The sequence below is a fragment of the Pongo pygmaeus genome, chromosome 16 (genome assembly GCF_028885625.2).
Source record: "Pongo pygmaeus isolate AG05252 chromosome 16, NHGRI_mPonPyg2-v2.0_pri, whole genome shotgun sequence".
Taxonomy (NCBI): domain Eukaryota; kingdom Metazoa; phylum Chordata; class Mammalia; order Primates; family Hominidae; genus Pongo; species Pongo pygmaeus.
In genome coordinates this window covers 31,549,871-31,565,524 of record NC_072389.2, presented here as the reverse complement: position 1 = coordinate 31,565,524, position 15,654 = coordinate 31,549,871, and the positions used below count along the sequence as shown (strand labels likewise).

The 15,654-nt window shown below is 39.3% G+C and overlaps 1 long non-coding RNA gene across 1 annotated transcript in view; it reads right to left on the bottom strand.

The window, feature by feature from the left end:
• Nucleotides 1-15,654, bottom strand: part of LOC129013561 (uncharacterized) — a 62,452-nt gene that overhangs the window by 1,044 nt on the left and 45,754 nt on the right. The window lies entirely within an intron of this gene.

Genomic DNA, 15,654 nt, shown 5'->3' with positions numbered 1-15,654 from the left:
CTCTTCCTTCAAGCCTTGTTCGAATCCTGTGATAATTTCTTTTCACTCCACGTTCTCCATCAGGAATTTTATGGAACTTTGTATTCTGTTGAATACCGGAATTATATCAGCCATCCCCAAGCCCCAAAGTCATCAAATGGGCATCCTCATGACAGCAGGTCGGTGGAATACAAAAAATATATATATGGTGGTTGGTGGTTTTGGCAGTTTCTACTTATCTGGACCTGGACAAAAAAATCTTTTCACACCAGATTTTTGGCAGGTGAGATTCAAAATAGGTTTTGCACAGGCATGGAAAACCTGATAGAGGCTAAACAACAGGCCAGATGTGGTGGCTAATGCCTGTAATGCCAGCATATTGGGAGGCCAACGTGGGTGGATTGCTTGAGTCCAGGAGTTCAAGACCACCCTGGAAACATGGAGAAACTACAAAAAAAATAGAAAAAGTAGATGGGTATAATGGCACACACCTGTGGTCCCAGCTACTCAGGAGGCTGAGGCAGGTGGATGGATTGAGTCCAAGAGTTCAAGGTTGCAGTGAGCCATGACTGTGAGACTGCACTGCAGCCTGAGCAATAAAGCAAGATCCTCTCCGGAAAAGGAAGGAAGGAGGGAGGGAAGGAAGGAAGGAAGAAAGGAAGGAAGGAAGGAAAGAAGGAAGGAAGGGAGAAGGGAAATAAGGAAAGAAAAGAAAGAAAGAGAAAGAAAGAGAGTGAAAGAAAGGAAGGAAGAAGGAGGGAGGGAAAAGCAAGCAAGCAGGGAGGGAGGGAGGAAGGGAAGAAGGGAGGAAGGGAAAGGGAAAAAGAAAAAAGAAAGAAAAGTACAACATATCCCCAACCCTCCAGCAGTGATCTAAGAGATAGACACAGGCTGAGTGGTGATTCTGCATATGTGCTGGCTAAACAGATAATCCCACAGCAGGAAGGACTCTCCACTCACCCCACACACAACTTCCTGTTCAACATGCTGCTGCACAGCACCAGGGTTGTTTCCAGGGACCATGCCTAAAAACCCACAAAGACATCAGACTTCATTCTGCACACCCATGGCCATGTATAATGTTGACTTGGTTTTTGGTCTATAAATATGGGGTCTATTGTCTACACCACAGTAATAGTGACAGTGAGAAAATGAGCTCCTGTGACACAGAAACTTGGAAGAGACATTCAGCTTCATGGATGTTATTTCTCATTCTTAGATGAGGATAACTGTTACTTAGGTGGTGTTATTTGAGCATTTGTAATTCAAGAAAACTAACTTCTTTAAGCTCATACTTTATTACTTGAGACAAGACAGCTTTATTTAAGGTTCCCATTTTAAAACATGGTGGGTGTTTGAATTTATTTCATTTGAACTGGAGATACTATCATACTTAGGTGACTTGTCAAATCCCTTTTTATCTTCATTTCAATGCATGTTTTCTAATCTATCCTGATGAAGAGTGTGAACATTGTGTTTCACCAAACCAGGAAGCAATTTAAAGAAAAGCTAGAATGGCAAGCCATAAGTTAGACATAAGTAAATGCATACAAGGTGTAACCCATCTCAATGTGGCATATCAGGGAGATGGAGACTGGAGAGGCGAGGTTTAAAAGAAAACAGGCACTAAATTCAAAGCTGTGCTAAATGATGTCACAGGTATAGATGACATCGTGTGGTGCTCCAAGTTCCCAAACAACCTCTCTGACAGCACAAAAATTATGATTTCCCACAATATACTGAGCTACCAGGTTTCAGAGTGGCTGTCCTGGATACTACAATTTTCAAAAAACTATCGTTGCAAACAAGCCAAATTCTTAGACCTCTTCACGAGGCAAGTACCTAACACTCTTTGTCCATCCACACTTTAGACTGATTGGAAGTTAGAGTTCAATGAATGGGTGGCTCATATAATTGAGATCATGATTTCATGTTCACTTTATTCAGTCTTCCTGAAGCCTTAAATCTAGGTCAGGGAAACATCCATGTAACTGATTACAATTCTGCTTCCTCCTCAACAGATTTCTAGGACCATCATTTTTAAAATTACTTCTACATACATAAAATAGGGATTTCAGTACTACACTAAAAGCTCTTCATTTTTAATAGTTAGCACTCCATGGAGGGCAGGTCTATGCAAACCTACCACCAAAATATGAGGAAGCTGAAAAGCTGAAGATAGAAGCTGATATAACCAGTCTCCTAGAAAGAAACATTTAGTAGGGATTTATGAGCAAATATTTGAGTCTCACATAGGACTTATATACCATGGGGAAGGAATGTGTAGGAAAACTGAAGTCTACCTGTCAGGGAAAGACAGAAATGCCATGTGAATCTAAGCACAGGATTTATAGTCATGGTGGTTCTGACCTAAGGGCAGGATTTACAGAAAAATCATGATTTCACAAGGAACAGTAGATAAAATAGAAATCTTGCTCCTGCCATGGCACTTCCTTGCTAAATCGTGTACCCTGTCAAGCACTGGAGGGAGAGGCCATCTCTGTTCTCTCATTATACTGAGGTGGCAGAGTAGCTCCCTCTTATTAGTCTGATGCTTCACTTGGTAGCATCAAGGCAATCCAGACCAACGCAGAGGCCAGCTCTAAGGGCCCCATATGGTGGTACCGCAGTGGGAGCTGTTAGGGTTGGAGCAGAGGCCAGGTGTGTTCCGGCTGTGGTGGTTGGAGCTGCTAAAACAGCTGGGTGTAGGACATTTAAAAGTCCTAATTCTTCTTCATTGCTTTCTGCCTGAGTTTGGCTCTCTGGCTTGTGAAGAGCCTTTTTTCCATTCTGTCCTTTGGTATAGCTAGCAGTTGGAATCTTCCCTCATGCTATGAATCCTGATTTTCGAAAAGCATGAAGGCTTAGACCTATGGTATTTTTTCTAATTTTCCAGACCTCCGACAAAATGAATCTAACTGCATTAAAGACTAGTATTGGTTACGTCCATTCAGAGGTCAAAATTTATAACCTGACTTTTCCACAGTCCAAACAGCACTGCAATAATAAACCACTTTTGTCTTAGTCATGGGCTCCTAGCTATAGGATCTAGAGTTAGCTAGGGTATGCCCCAGGGGCCTCCCAGAGGGTATAGATACCTTGTTTCCCCTCCTGACTTGGTTTCTATAGGCATACTGCTCATTCCTGTTGAAACAGTGATGACAACTTTTATTTGTTGTCTCTCTTCTGTTCTGCACTGCTCACATCCTTCAACCAGACGCCTATGGGCTGGAAAGATTCTTCTAGCTTCATATAAGCAGTGCAGTTAATACCACTCATGGTCCTAAAAGGAACACTTGTGCAAATCTCACCACACAGCTGGGATAGCCAAAGAGATCAGAGAATAAACTCCTTGGGCAGGCTAGTGATTAGCACCAGCTAGCACAGCACTCCCCCACCACCACTCCGCCCCACCCCACCAGCACATCAACTTCATCCCAAGTCCATCTTCTGCTGTACTTAGTACCCTAGTAGAGGGTAACCAAATGGCAACAAATTAAATGGTAAATTAGGCCCACAAAAACGGCAGAGGGGTTGGAGTCAGGACTGCCTAAATACTTATCCCATATGCTGTTAAGCTTTTTTTCACATAAACATTAAGCACCGTAAGCATGGTGGCAAGCCTTTAGATAACCTATGGAATAGTTCACATCCTTCCTTTCCCCATAAAAACTGGCACAGTTGTGAGAAGTACTCCAGGGCCCTAAAAAGAGTGACCCTGCTAGGGCAGTGGAGGCTGTTTCCCTCCAGGGCTGGATCCTGGATGGAGTGGTGCTTATGCAGATCACCTTGCAGAGGAAAGAAGGAGGAGGAGAGAGAGACAGAGATGAGGGCCTAAAATTAGATATTGTACACTTTTACAGATGCAGATTCAGACTGCAAAGTTCCGGACAGATCCCCACTAAAGGGCTGGGTAAAAGTCCTGAAACCTCATCTCAATTTCAGATGCCCTCCCGCCAATCAGCTGACTCCAAGTGCAGCAAAGCCCAGGTCTTGACATAGATACAGACTCCATACACGCCCAGATGATGTCACAAGCGGCTATATGTAAACAGAGCAGAGCTCAGGTGACATCACAGAACAGGCAGAGGCAGTTCAGGGGGGATTCTGGTTGCCTTTCCCAGCTCTGAAGTCTGTCAGCCTCTTCAGATGTCACTTGCCCTGTGGTAAGGAAGTGTAGTCGGCAGCTGGTGCAGAGGCAAGAAGAGAAAGGAAGTTCCCCAAGACAAAAACATCTCGGCAGGTAAAGAGAAATTCCCTAGAGCCCCAATCATGGGATCAGCTAGTTGGAAGGAGGTGGCACTCCTGGGTGGTTTCTTTCCCTTCCAGTGGCCAGAACAGTTCAGCCTTGGTGTGCTTGTGTGTCTGATTGCCCCATTCATCGGAAACCAGACTGATGGTTTCAGGAACTCTGAGTGTGTTGTTCGCCTCTATGTGTCCATGTGTTCTCATCATTTAGCTCCCACTTATAAGAGAACATGGAGGTATTTGGTTTTCTGTTCCTGTGTTAGCTTGCTAAGAATAATGGACTGCACCTCCATTCAAGTCCCTGCAAAGGACATCATCTGTTTCTTCTTTAATAGCTGCGTTGTATTCCATGGTGTATATGTGCAACATTTTCTTTATACCGTCTATCATTGATGGACAATTTAGACACATTCCATGTTTTTGCTATTGTGAATAGTGCTGCAGTGAACATATGTGTTCGTGTCTTTATAACAGAATGATTTATATTCCTTTGGATATATACTCAGAAATGGGATTGTTGGGTCAAATGGAAGTTCTGTCTTTAAGTATTTTAGGAATCACCACACTGTCTTCCACAATGGTTAAACTAATTTACACTCCTACCAACAATGTATAAGTGTTCTTTTTTCTCCACAATCTTGCCAGCCTCTGTTATTTGTTTGATTATTTGTTATTTGTTATTTTTTGACTTTTTAATATAGCCATTCTGACTGGTGTTAGGTGGTACTTCATTTTGGTTTTGATTTGCATTACTCTAATAATGAGTGATGTTGACAAGATTCAAATAAATGCAATCAGAAACAGTAAGAGTGATATTACCACCGACCCCACAGAAATATAAACAACCATCAGAGAATAATATGAACACCTCCAGGGACATAAACTAGAAAATCTAGAAAGAATGAAAAATTCCTGCACAAATACACCCTCCCAAGACTGAACCAGGGAGGAACTGAATCCCTGAACAGACCAAGAATGGCTCTGAAATTGAAGCAGTAATAAATAGTCTCAGTGACAAATTTTTAAAATGCCACTTAGAAAATGTACACGTAATTTTGCTCTATTCAGCAAATATATTTGTAACCATCACTTCTAGGAAAGGTGTTAAAATATTTTATTAATTTTTCTCATTTAGCTTAACATTTAAAAAATATTTTTCTGCTGGCAACTATTTATATCTCCATTTTCATTGATATCATCAATAATTTACCCACCTTTCTATTAAATAATAGTGGATCAAGTGATGTGCATTATTTTATACTGAACTTTGGCACTCTTGACATAATTAATATATGAATAGTCATCCAAATGTCTTGGCCAGTGAAGATGAGATTCGTCCACCAAGGTTGAACAGGAATTTTGTCACCTGAAAGCAGGAAGCAATACAAAAGCAAGAAAATGGTAGAAGAAATTCAGGAGTCCCACAAGCAGATGAGGATTTATTTAGGGCCTGAGAAAGTGCAGGGACCCCTCACAGGGGCCTGTGTACCACCCCAAACATAGAAATAAAGGAAAATCTTGAGTCCCTTCACAGAAATTCCAGGCACCTCTCTACCTCTGAGAAGTACACGAGCCACTTGACAAGCAAGAAGTTAAAACCTAATGCTAGATGACAAGTTGGTGGGTGCAGCGCACCAGCATGGCACATGTATACATATGTAACTTACCTGCACATTGCGCACATGTACCATAAAACCTAAAGTATAATAATGATAATAATAATAATAATAAAAGAAAAAAAAAAAAAAAAAGAATAAAAAAAAAAAAAAAAAAAAAAAACAGTAGCAAGGAATTGAGAGTCATGAGAATATGGGGTTCCTTATAGAAACTAAAACTCAAAGCTTAACATATGTCCCTGAGTTGTTTTTCAGAAAGCTGGCCCTCTACTAAATGGATCCACTGGCACATAGAGCTCAGATAAAGGGGATCTATGAAATGAACTCTGCCATTCTTTATTCTGAATTTCTTCCTGAGGGGCCTACAGGATATTATGTCTATGAGCCAGATGTACCGTTATTTTCTGCTGATCCCAAATTTTCTGACAAATTTTACTTTCTTAAATAATCACAAATCAGAAAATCTTTGAATCCTCCTATGACCTGTAAGATTCCACTTCAAGATACTTCATACTTTTAGGCTAAAACCACTGTGTAACCTCAATATATTAATTTATGACTGTGTATCACCCCTGCCTCTGTGTCTTTAAAATCCCCTACCTGTAAGCTGTCTGGTGGTTTTGATCTTTATTTTATTATTTTATTTTATTTTATTTTTGGGATGGAGTTTTGCTCTTGTAGCCCAGACTGGAGTGCAGTGACTCCATCTCAGCTCACTGCAACCTCTGCCTCCCGAGTTCAAGCGATTCTCCTGCCTCAGCCTCCTTAGTAGCCAGGATTACAGGCAGGTGCCATCATGCCCAGCTAATTTTTGTATTTTTAGTAGAGATGAGGTTTCCCCATGTTGGCCAGGTTGGTCTTGAACTCCTAACCTCAAGTGATCCGCCCTCCTCGGCCTCCCATAGTGCCGGGATTACAGGTGTTGGCCACCATGCCCGGCCTGTCTGCGTGACTTCTTAAATGTTCTTTGATATTCTCCTGCAAACCTCATGATGTTCTCCTGTTTCTCAGATTATAACGTGTTACATGAATTTATTTTTTCTATCCCATGCCTCCTTCTATTGATGCATTCTGTCATTTAAGTAGTGCATTTTGAACATTGACATTTAAAGTGATTATTGATATAGTTGGATTAAAAATCTACCAAATTTGTTACTATCTTTCAGTTGTTGATTTGTCTTTGTTCCTATTTTTGTATTTCACTCATTTTCTACCTTTTGTTGTTTTGAGCACTTTTTATCAATTCATCTCATTTCTTAGCGTATCTTTTTTTTTTTTTTTACGTTTTTAGTGGCTAATCTAGGTAATAATTTTATTCTTAAGTAATCTAACAAATAACAGCTTGTTAAAAACAATAGTAGTATGAATATATTTGATTAGATATGGTTAAATATTTATCATTGTGTGTGTATATATATACATACAAATATTTATGTGCATTTATGCTTCTATAAGTGAGATGAATAACTGCAATAAGTGATAGAAGGAAAGAATGTGGGTTATTCTGTTACTGTAAGGTGTTCACACTACATCTTAAGTGATATATTGTTACATGAAAGGGGGCTTGGATTAGCCAGAAATTTAAATTGCAAACTGTAGGGCAGCCTCAGTTCCTTGCTGGCTGTTGACCAGAGGCTGCATTCAGTTTCTTCCCATGTGGACTTCTCCCACGTGGCAGAATGCTCTATCAAAGCCATCAAGGCAAAGAACTTGCTAGCAAGACAAAAAAAAAAAAAAAAATCACAACTTTACGTAACATGATCAGTTGTATGACATCTAATATTCTTGTATTATTGTGTTGTATGAAAGCAAGTCACATTTCATGCCCATACTCACAGGGAGAGAATTACAATACAAGGTCATGCACCCTGGCAGGTGGGGATCACTGGGCACCATCTTAAGGTCTACCAGCCACATCAGGTCTTGTCTGATGTGCAACAGTTTCCCAGTCTTTGTTTATCTTGAAGAATCTTAGCCCCTAAGAAAAGAACTGGTCAGGTATTTTATAGGAAGCATCACCATATGGATTCATCTGCTGATTCCTCATTATTTGAATAGAATTATAGACTTATTTTGAACACCTTTATCTTAATTTGAAGACAATAAAAACTGAACAATATATTATTTAGAAATATAAACCTAGACATAAAAATAATATAAAAAGGAAATGACAAAGAGGAAACTGAAAATAATAGTAACCTTCATGGGGGTAAAAAATGACATGAAATTGGGGAGATGCACATTTGGGGCATCAACAATATTGGTAACATTCAGTTTGTTAAGGTCAGCAGTGAATTTTTAAAAAAAGAAAAAAACTTTTCTATTTTACATTAGCTTTGGACTTACAGAACAGTTGCATAGTCAGCATGGGAGTTAATACGCAACCAACACAGAGTTTCCATTATTATTAACATCCTATATTAGCATGGGTATTTGTCACAATTAACACACCAACATTATGCATTCTCATTCACTGATATCCACATATTAATCAGATTCCTTTTTTTCCTACTCACTGTTTGTTTTCTGTTCTAGGATCTCTTCCAGGATAACACATTTAGATATCATGTCTCCTTAAGCATTTTTTGTCTCTGCAGTTTCTCTGAATTTCCATGTTTTTTGTGGCATTGACATCCTCCATTTAGTATTTCCGTGATTGTTTTTACCAACAATTAGACTGAAGTTGCAGATGTGGAAGAGGAAGAGACAGGGGTGAGTGTAATACTCATTATACCATGGGCATATATTCTCAAAATGCTTTTTATCACTATTGATACTAATTTGAGCACCTGGATGAGGCAGTGTGAGTCCAGTTTCTCAACTGTAAAATTAATTTTTCCCCTTTCCATGTCATACTTTTTGAAAACAATGTCACTATGCACAGCGCATACTTAACGAGTGGGGAATTATTCTTCAGCTCCTTAGGGCAGAACTTCTGTAGTATCGTTTGTATTTCATTACCATAGGAAATGTATCTGTTCTCCAGCATTTATTTTACAGTTATTTAATCAATTATTTATATTATATGGAATATTGGCAAATAAATATTTATTTCCACTGTGATTAGACTAGTTTATTGTATTGTTCAAATTGCTCTAGTATTGATCATTAGAAGGCCTTTCAGTCAGCTGCTTTACCACTTTGAAATACCCATATTATTGCTATTTGATTTGGTTTGTGTAGTGTGTTGGTTGGTTGTGTTGTTTAACTTTTTCTTACTTTCTGGCTCTACAAGGTACCTAGGCTTAATAGTGTTGATTCCCTTCCCCTCCTTACCATTAACCATTTTCCCCCAAATTCCTAGTTCCTTTTTTGGTGAATGGCATTAGAAACAAAGGTCTCGGCAATGGTATTCTCATTTCTGCTAGGCGTCTGTTAATTCTGTGCTTTGTCATCTGACAGAGCAAAGGATTATATGTATGTATGTAACTCACACTCACATATGTATATGCATTTCTACAACATTTCTCCATTTCTAGCTATGTAAAGTTCAGCATGAATTCTTCTTAATGTTTCCAGCACCTGTGATCTAATTCAAGACCACATGAATCAATTTCCCCATTCCCACTCCTTGTATGTAACCTCCCACAGTAACAGTGAGATAGTTGTCCTCCTTTATATAATCAATGAGTCCAAAATACCTGCAGAGTTGTTTTAGAATTGGTAATTCATACTCCCATGGGAAAGAATGTTTCTAACTAAAGAAGAGAATTTATGTACAGATACTTTGACATTTAAACTAAGACTCTCTGCTTATTTTTATATTTCTTAGGTTGTACCCCTTGCCCCCACCCAAATGTCTATTTCTTTTTGAAAATATTTTAAATGGAATTGTTTTCTATGTTTTATTTTAGATTAATTCACAGTATATAGAAATACAATTGATTTTTATTGCCCTAGTATACTAAAGTGTTACTGAACTCATTTTTTGGTTCTAAGCTTATTTTAGTGAGTTCCTTAGGATTTTCTATACACAGGATTATGTCATTTATGAATAGAGATAACTTCATCCTTTTCAATCTAGAAGTCTTATATTTATGTTTCTTGCCTAATTACCCTGGCTACATGTTCCAATACAAGACTGAATAAAAGTAGCAAGAGCATACATCCTTGTCCTGTTGCTAATTTTTTGAAGAAATTACTGAACATTCATAATATGGTATGTTGTTGTGTTAGTTTTTCATAGATGTCCTCTATCACTTAAGAAAATTTCTTTCTATGCCTAATTTGCTCGGCCTTTTTACCATGAATGTGTTTTGGATTTTTCAACTGCTTATTCTGTATCTTTAGAGATAATTATGAAGGTTTTGTCCTTCATTCTGTTAATATAGTATATTACAGTAATAGTTTTTGTATGTTTAACAAAACATATTTCAGGGACAAATGACTTTGCTCATAATGTCTATTTTTATTAGGTTACAGGTTTACTTTGATAGTATTTCCTTCAGAATTTTTGCCTCTGTTTCATGGGGCATATTTGTCTGTAATTTTCCTTTCTTGAAATCTCTTTGTCCAGTTGTGCTATCAGGGAAAACGGGCTTCATGCGGCATATTGGGAAGTGTTCTCTACTCCTCTGTTTTTATTTTTTACATGAAAGATTAGTTAATAAAGGATTATTATTAATTCTCAAAGGGGTTAGAATAATTCACCACTGAAGTCATCTCAACCTAGAAAAAAATTGAATCCTACCAACACTAACATGAGCTGGGAAAGGGATCCTTCCCCAAGGGAGGCTTCACTTGAAACCTCAGCCTGGGTCCTCTGACCCAGAGAAAATGTTAAGTAATATTTATGTGTGGGTTTGAGCATCTAAGGTGTTTGGTTATATGTTATACAGCGACCTATAGGTAATATACCTGACAGTAAATGTAATTAGATTCTAGAATAGAAAATGACATCAGTGGAAAACCTGGCAAAATATTAAGAAAGTCCGTATTTCAGTTAATAGTTTTGTAGCACTGTCAATTTCTGAGTTTTCATAAATATATTCTAGTTACATAAGTTGTTAACATTTCATGAAGCTGTGGATTATGTAAAACTGCATTATCTTTGCAACTTTCTGTAAAACTAAAATTATTTTCAAATAAAATTATTCTTAAAATGTATTATTTAGGAACCAAAAAAATACCAACACAGATGGACATAAACAACAAGAAACCTTGGATGAGAGGATGAGTGGAGATGTAGGGAGTGAAAGGAAAAGTACTTGCCTTATTATCCCCATTCCTACACAGGACACCTGCTTCAGGCTTCAGGCACCTCATCAAGCTCCGGGGACTCTCATCTATTTTCTTCTTTCCCATCATATGCTCCATTACCCGGTCACCAGTTCATACATCAGTAACCACTTTTTCAAAGAGAGTTACCTGCCCTACATATGTTAGAAGGCCCTATTTCCAGGCACTTTGTGGTAGTGTCTTTGTAGGTTCTCACTAAAGGCATTTTGGAAGACATGACTTCCAGACAAGATTGAGAAACACCAGTGATGGGGAACATTATTTCTTCATTAGGTGTGTTTTCTTACTTCAGAGATTCTTTTGTTCAAGATTTAAAGTTTTTTAAAGCCTTTGAGAATACCCTACGATAATTAAGTTCTCTTTATTATGCAGACTCCATCATGAATTCATGGCACCACACAGTCCCCTGATGCTGTAACATCATGGATTTCTTTTGTCCAGTTGGAGGCCGAAAAGATACAGCATAGACAATATCGTAGAAGTTTAGGTATGAAAATAAAAGCTTCTAATCATGGGGTTGTAGGCTAATTCCTGCTTACAGAGACCTGAAATGAACCTTTAGACACCAGGCATATGAAAGTGAGGCATGTTAGTGATACAGAGTGTGTTGTGCAGAGGTGGAAATAGCCTAATAGGAAAAAGGAAAGAACGGCACAGTACAACATACCCAGCCCACCATGCAGTGATCTAAGAGATGGACACGGACTGAGTGCTGACTCTGCATCTATGGTGGTTAAACAAAGATCCCCACAGCAGGGAGGAATGTCCCCTCATCCCCCACACAGCTCCCCGTTCACAGGCCACACCACTTTACAGGAGAGCACCAGGGTTGTTCCAGGAACATGCCCACAAAGCTTACTAAGCCATGGGACTCTATGCTACACTCCCAAGGACATCCACGAAGTTAGGACTCTTTTTGCTTTTTCAGACGGTGATCATGGGCTACATTCTCCATAACAACTTCATAGCTCCAGTGAGAAAATAAATTCCTGCATCCAGGAGACGTGGAGTAAGCGATACAGCTGACCTTGACCATATTTCTTACTTCTGAGAAGATCATAGCAGTAATTCAGGTGCTATTATTTGGGACATTTATAATTCAATAAACCTTCTTACCCCTCTGAGCTTACAATTCACCCCAAAGGAAGGAGAGCCTCATTTAAATTGATAATCTTAAGCCGGGCATGGTGGCTCACACCTGTAATCCCAGATCTTTGGGAGGCTGAGGCGGGTGGATCACAAGGTCAGGAGATTGAGACCATCCTGGCTAACACGGTGAAACTCTGTCTCTAATAAAATACAAAAAATTACCCGGGCATGGTGGCGGGCACCTGTAGTCCCAGCTACTGGGGAGGCCGAGGCAGGACAACGGCATGAATCCAGGAGGCAGAGCTTGCAGTGAGCCGAGATCCTGCCACTGCACTACAGCCTGGGGGACAGAGCAAGACAATGTCTCAAAAAAAAAAAAAATGACAATCTTAGTATACGGAAGTTTGCTCTTTTCATTTCATTATAAGAGGAGTTTCTATAAGGTAAGTTACTTGTCATATCCCATTTTTCTCTTCATTTCAATGCATACATATGGTCTGTTATGATGTGTACTGTGAAGATCATTCATGACCAAACTATTCAGGAAAAAAGAAACATCACCAAGTGGCAGGCCATGAAGGAGATGGAAGTCGATGTGTCTAAGGAGAGACCCATCTCTAGGTAGCAAGAGGGTGAATGACTTCTGAGTGCCCAGGGTTAAGATAGGAAAGGTGATAGACACAAAACTGTGCTACCATGATATCCTTGGCACGGAGAACAAACACAGTGCTGAGCACTGAGCTCCCAAACACTACCACCATAGCATGGAAGTTATGATTTCTCACAATACAGTAAACCACCTGTGACCACATTGTACTGAGGCTGGACTGGCCACCAGAATTCTCAGAAAGATGCTATTGAAAACATCTCATTGTCTGACCACATCTTGAGGCCTGAACCCAACCCTGTCTCCACCCTCTACCCTGAATAGAGAATAAAGCTTAAAAGGTGCATAACTCTTATATTTGAAATTAGAGCTTTCTGTTCACTGAAATGAGCCCTGGTAGAAGCTGAAACTCTCAGCGCAAATATGCTCAACATTCTAAATTATAAATTATATGAGTTTCTTTTTCATACAGTACAGACTTCAGGGAACACCAAGGCCTGTTTCATTTTCCAAGTATCAACAAGTGGAGTTGACAAGAGTGACAAATGGTCAGAGCAAAGCATTTCATGATAACTGTAATGTGCCTGCATCAGCAGCGACTGCTTACAGTGAGATTCACATGACCATCGTTTATGAGATAGGAAGAATAAAAGGAGAGGGAGAAAAAGATAGGTAGTTGATCTAAATGAAGAATTGGATTTGGAAAGCAACTTAGAATAGTCTCACTCTCTTTCCCAGGCTGGAGTGCAGTGTGATGAGCTTGGCTCACTATAGCCTCCATCTTCTGGGCTTAAGGATCCTTCCCTCTCAACCTCCAGGGTAGCTGAGAGTACAGGTATGTGCCACCATGCTGGACTAATTTATTATTGTTGTTTGTTAGTTTTTTTGGTAGAGGCAAGTTTTCAACATGTTGCCCAGGCCGGGGTCAAATTCCTGGGCTCAAGTGGTATTTATTTTGTTATAGAGACAGGTTTTAATATGGTGTCCAGGCTAGTCTGGGATTACAGGCATGAGCCACTGTGCCTGGCCAAAAAGTGCCATTCTCATCGTATCATAACAAGAGTACAAACTGTCAACAAGAGTAGACATTCATTATTGGCAGAATGTCTACAAATTTCTTTAAACCTTCACCATAAACATGTGCCTATTCTCTTCCAATTATTTTGTGTGTATTAATTTATTCATTTATACATGCATCTTTTATATCATTATCTAAATATGTATATTTATTTTACAATGCATATGTGCATTTTTTTTTTTTGAGACAGAGCCTTTCTCTGTTGCCCAGGCTGGAGTGCAATGGTGTGTTCTCAGCTCATTGCAACCTCTGCCCCCTGGTTTCAAGCGATTCTCATGCCTCAGCCTCCCAAGTGGCTGGGATTACAGGCATGAGACACTACATCTGGCTAAGTTTTGTATTTTTAGTAGAGACGGGGTTTCACCATGTTGGCCAGGTTGGTCTCAAACTCCATACCTCAGAGATCCACCCTCCTCGGCCTCCCAAAGTGTTGGGATTACAGGCATGAGCCACCATGCTCGGCCACTATTTTTTTTTTAATTGCACAAATTGTTCCAGTGTTAGCTATTGGAAGGTTTTTAAATTGTCTCTTGTATCATTTTGAAATACCTCCATAATTAAAGTTTGATGTTGTGTGGTTGGTTGGTTTTGTTGTTGTTTGGCATTTTCTTTTGTTCAGTCACTACTATATGCTCCAGTCTGTGTATTTCATTGTGCTCCAGGCTAATTTGGTAATTTTATAATTTCTACTAATGTTTCCAACACCATATGACCTAATCCAGCACCACATAAATGAATCCACTCATTCTCATTTGTATGTAATCTAGCACTCCCTGTGAGCAAGTTGATGTTAATTTCATCATACTACCTGAACAAGGTATATTGCTATGTAATAAATACAAGTTGAAAAAGTCAAAATACTGTGTACTTCCATTTATATGACTCTCTAGAAAAGGAAAAAGTGTAGTGATAGTAAACAGTTCAGTGGTAACAAGAGGCTTGGGAGAGAGAAAGCTGAAATCAGTGAACTACCGAAGATTTCTTTTGGGCAGTGAAATTCCTCTCTTTGATACTGTAATGGTGAATACATAATAATGTTTTCCAAATCCTGAAGAAGTTTGGAACACAAAGAGTGTACCTAAATTATGCAAATTTAAAACTTTATTTAGTAGGTAACAAGTTTGCCTTTTCACAGTATTTTACCTTTTCCAACTTATATTTTTTAGCAATATGCTTTTTAGATTTTTGAAGTGCACTTCATGGTTTTTAGATTTGCCTTCACCTAATTTTTGTAGGACAGGTGAGTCACACAATTGGGGCTTATCCTGAGAGGGTTATTAGCTTTGTCCAGGAAAGAATTTAAGGGCAAGTGGGTGATGTTAGACTGCAATATTTTATTGAATGGTAGTGCTCCTAGCAGAGCAGGGTTAACTCTTAAGCAGTGTGTTCAGAGTTGGCAACATATAGGCCTCTTGGCAACTGTATTTATATGCAATCAATCAAACCCACTTTTAATTATATGCAAATTGAGGGGCAGGTCAATGCAAATTGAGGCAGGAAAGGGGCAGTGACTTCTAGGTTGTCTCCATGGAAAGGGGCAGTGACTTCTAGGTTGTCTCCATGGAAAGGGGCAGTGACTTCTAGGTTGTCTCCATGGAAAGGGGCAGTGACTTCTAGGTTGTCTCCATGGAAAGGGGCAGTGACTTCTAGGTTGTCTCCATGGAAAGGAGCAGTAACTTCTGCGTTGTGGCCATGGAATTTGTAAACACTTATGTGGTTGGTAGGAGTGTCTTATGTGAATGACAAATGAAGACTGCCAGGGATCACATTTGCCACAATGTACTGGCTTCTGCCAGTTT